Genomic DNA, 4939 nt, shown 5'->3' on the forward strand with positions numbered 1-4939 from the left:
AAAAGGTTCAACCCACCTCTCGCCATATGAGTTGTTTTTGAACAGCATAAATTGAAAATAGAAATTGAAAATACCTCGGCGTGACTCGAGGCTCAACTCACCTCTCGCAATATGAGTTGAAATTAAAACACAAAATTGAAAATACCTCAACAGGTTCTCGAGGCTCAACTCACCTCTAGCAATATGAGTTGATTTTGAAAACAAAATTAAAAGGCTTAACTCACCTCTCGCAATATGAGTCAATTTAAAACATAAACTAAGAATACCCGCGCGCCCCGAGGCTCAACTCACCCCTCGCAATATGAGCTGATTTTTGAAACAAAAGGAATTAAAATACCTCAACGTGACCTGAGGCTTGACTCACCTCTCGCAATATGAGTCAATTTTTTGAAACATAAATTAAAAATACCTCAGCGTGTGACCTGAGGCTCAACTCATTTCTTATAATATGAGTTGATTTTTGAAAACATGAATTAAAGATACCTCAGAGTACCCAAAACATATCATCTGGTGGAAATCATGTGTCTTTTCCTTTGATTCAATACAACTATCATCACGTCCTTTGCTCTATTGGATTAACTGTATATGCCATGCATGATGTTATCATAATATGCACGTGTTTGTCTTAAATGCCTTTATGCCTACATGATTATGTAGTGTTCCTTAAGCATGTTTGTCGTATGTCCTTTTTCATCTCGATTCTTGTGATGGTCCGCATTCATTACTTCGGCTCTTTACTTTCTCTTTACGCCATGTACACGTCTTCAAGCTTCACGAGTAATCGACGTTTCTCAGATGTCACTCTTTTGCCCCTTGTTGAACTTTGTTATTGCTTTGAGGCTCTTTATCAAATTTTCATCCAGGTAATGCTTATCATTTCTTTTGTTTAGAGTATGTCATTTCACTATTTATCATTAAATAAACATATAATGAGATGCATGAAAATGGTCAGGTAGGGACAAAAAGGATATCTTTATTTCAAATATGGCAAACAAAGAAAGTTAACCAATGATAGTACAAATGTGCAAAGAAGAGATCGTATTCAACGGATACAAATGCTTTAGATATTCGACACATGAACTCTTCACGTTCCTCAATCAAAAATCTTTTAGAGTCTGGCTCCTTGCGTAGAAGATTTCGAGCTTTCAGAGATGCTTCAAATACTATAGTCTCACTGTTTGTCATACAGTTTAAAACGCCTTGCCTTGTAAGCCGAATATTTGCTTCATTAGAACGCCCTCTTGGGTTTTCATCCTAATCTTTTATGTTTAACCAAAGCGCCCTCTTCGGGTTTTCACTTTGATCCCTTTTTTTTTTAGATGCCCTTTTCGGGTTTTCATCTCAAGCATAATATTTCTTCACTGCATCTGAGTTCACTGGATTCGGTAGCTCCTTCCCATCCATCTCGGTAAGGATCAAAGCTCCGCCTGAGAATGCCTTTTTTACAACGTATGGTCCTTCCCAATTTGGTGCCCATTTTCCTCGCAGGTCTTTTTGTATTGGGAGAATCTTTCTTAGCACGAGTTCTCCTTCATGGAATTCTCTTGGTCGTACCTTCTTGTCATGGGCTGCGATCATTCTCTTTTGGTACATTTGCCCGTGACAAATTGCCCTTAGACGTTTTTCTTCAATGAGGTTCAACTGATCATATCGAGCTCGAACCCATTCTGCTTCTTCTAACTTTGATTCCATCAATACTCGCAGAGAGGGGATCTCAACCTCGATAGGTAGCACAGCTTCCATTCCATAGACTAGAGAGAAAGGAGTTGCTCCCGCAGATGTTCGCACAGATGTGCGATATGCAAACAAAGCAAATGGAAGTTTCTCGTGCCAATCTTTATATGTCTCAGTCATCTTCCCAATGATCCTCTTAATGTTCTTGTTAGCTGCTTCAACAGCCCTGTTCATCTTTGGGCGATAGGGTAAGGAATTATGAAGCTTTATTTGGAACTGCTCGCACACTTCTTTCATCATCTTATTGTTCAGATTCGTGGCATTATCTGAAATGATTCTTTCAGGCAAACCATACCGGTAAATGATTTCTGTTTTCAAAAACTTGCAAACTGCAGTCCTCGTCACATTGGCAAACGAAGCAGCTTCTATCCATTTTGTAAAGTAGTCGATAACCACAAAAATGAATCGATGTCCATTTGATGCTTTTGGAGAAATTGGCCCTATAACATCCATGCCCCACATAGAAAAAGGCCACGGAGAAGTCATGATGTGAAGGGGCGAAGGGGCTACATAAATTTTATCGCCATAGATTTGACATTTGTGGCATTTTCTGGCAAAGCTAATACAGTCGCTTTCCATCGTCAACCAGTAGTAACCGAGTCTCATAATCTTTCTCGCCATACTGAAACCATTGGCATGTGTCCCACAGATTCCTTCATGGACATCTTCAAGTATCTTTCTGGCTTCGACATCATCTACGCATCTCAAAAGTACTTGATCCTTTCCTCTTTTATACAGGATATCCCTATCAAGAACAAATCCCGCTGCCATTCTTCTGATTGTTCTTTTGTCGTTCTCATTCGCTTGTTCGGGATAGCTTTGGTTCTTGATATATTCTAAGATATCATGGAACCATGGCCGTCCGTCTGCCTCTTTCTCAATGCTACAACAGTGTGCAGGGACCTCGTATATGCTCATTTTGAGGTGCATTATTTCTGCTTCTTTACTTGCTTTGAACATTGAAGCCAAAGTGGCCAGTGCATCAGCCAGTTGGTTCTCTTCTCGTGGGAAGTGATGAAAAGTTATTTCTTTGAATTCCTTGATCAATCCAGCCACTAAATCGCTGTACTTAATTAATTTTGGGTCCCTCACTTCCCACTCTCCACGGATTTGGTAAATCACTAGGGCTGAGTCCCCGTACACCTCCAAGATCTCGATGTTTCGTTCGATAGCTGCACGAAGCCCTATGATACAGGCCTCATATTCTACGATATTATTGGTACAGAAGAAGTTCAGTCTTGCGGTGAACGGATAATAATTTCCGTCTGGTGATACCAGGATTACTCCGATTCCATGCCCCAGAGCATTTGACGCACCATCAAAGCACATCTTCCATGACTTCTCTTTTGATGACTCGGATTCTATTTCTGTGATACACATTAAGTCTTCGTCTGGGAAATCGAATCTTAAAGACTCATATTCCTCTGTCGTTCGAGTTGCTAAGAAGTCAGCTATTGCGCTCCCTTTTATCGACTTTTGATTTACATAGGCAATGTCATATTCCGAAAGGAGGATCTGCCATCGCGCCATTCTTCCTGATAGTGTCGGCGATTCCATCATGTATTTTATTGGGTCCAGCTTTGAAATTAGCCATGTCGTGTGATACAACATATATTGTCTGAGTCTCCGAGCTACCCAAACCAGAGCGCAACAATATTTCTCAATGGACGAATATTTGCCTCATATTCAGTGAACTTTTTGCTGAGGTAGTAGATCGCTTTTTCTTTCTTTCCTGACTTGTCGTGTTGCCCTAGTATGCAACCCATTGAACTTTCGAACACAGTCAAATACAAAATCAATGGTCTTCCAGGAGTTGGCGGTACTAGCACTGGAGGACTTGACAAATATTGTTTTATCTTATCAAAGGCCACCTGACATTCCTCTTTCCATTCTCCCGGGTTATGTTTTCGAAGAAGCCGAAAGATTGGGTCGCATTGGTTAGTAAGTTGAGCGATAAATCGGGTGATGTAGTTTAATCTCCCTTAAAATCCTCTAACTTCCTTTTGCGATGCGGAGGTGGTAATTCTTGGATGGCTTTTATTTTATCTGGATCAACTTCGATACCTCTTTCACTGACAATGAAGCCTAACAACTTTCCCGAGGTAGCTCCGAATGTACATTTGCCTGGATTAAGCTTTAGCTGAAACTTTCCTAGCCTTTCGAACAACTTCTTGAGGTTCACTACATGCTCTTCTTCTCCTCGAGATTTAGCAATCATATCATCGACGTAGACCTCTATTTCTCTATGCATCATGTCATGGAATAACGTCACCATAGCCCTCTAATATGTTGCCCCAGCATTCTTTAACCCGAATGGCATCACCTTGTAGCAGAACGTTCCCCACATTGTTATGAAGGTAGTTTTTTCCATATCCTCTGGGGCCATCTTGATCTGATTATACCCCGAGAATCCATCCATGAAAGAAAACAATGAATGTTTTGCTGTGTTGTCCACCAATGTGTCAATATGTGGCAAGGGAAAATTATCTTTTGGGCTTGCTCGATTTAGGTCGCGGTAATCCATGCACATTCGTACTTTTCCATCTTTTTTTGGTACCGGGACTATGTTAGCCACCCATTCTGGATATTTGGAGGCTTGTAGGAAGCCAGCGTCAAATTGCTTCTTGACTTCCTCTTTTATTTTCAACGACATTTGGGCTCCATCCGTCTTAATTTTTCTTTGGATGGGCTTGCATTCGCTTTAATGGGAGCTTATGGACCACTAAATCTTCATCTAGCCCTAGCATGTCTGGTATGACCATGCGAAAACATCTTTGTATTCATGAGTAAAGTGATCAAACTATGCCCGGTACTTTCGAAATAGAAGTCCCAATCTTCACTTCTTGTTTCCTCTCTTGATTGCCCAAATTTATTGTTTCCACAGATTCTTCATGAGGCAAAATCTGTTTATCCTCTTGTTCCACCATTCTTAACAATTCAGAGAGCGAGACATAATCTTGACATTTTTTCGGCTTCAAATTCTCCTAAGCAAACAGCCTTCTCAAAATCAATTTCAAGATTCGTAACGGGCTTATTCATGTCGTCAATATCTGAGCACCTGAAAGTTGAATGGAAAAGGAAGCTATAGGGGGAATCCAAGTATTGGAAACAACAAACAAAATGTTATGTCATGACAATGAGGCAAATGTAAGGATAGGCTATGAAATGAGAAAATGATTATGAAATTAGTGATAATGTGAAAAAT

At 40.3% G+C, this 4939-nt stretch overlaps 1 pseudogene; it reads right to left on the reverse strand.

Annotated features, from left to right (window-relative positions):
• Nucleotides 1–1353: 1353 nt before the first annotated feature.
• On the reverse strand, nucleotides 1354–4264 carry LOC128280928 (uncharacterized; annotated as a pseudogene).
• Between the last annotated feature and the right edge of the window lie 675 nt (nucleotides 4265–4939).

The sequence above is a fragment of the Gossypium arboreum genome, chromosome 9 (genome assembly GCF_025698485.1).
Source record: "Gossypium arboreum isolate Shixiya-1 chromosome 9, ASM2569848v2, whole genome shotgun sequence".
In the NCBI taxonomy this organism is placed as follows: domain Eukaryota; kingdom Viridiplantae; phylum Streptophyta; class Magnoliopsida; order Malvales; family Malvaceae; genus Gossypium; species Gossypium arboreum.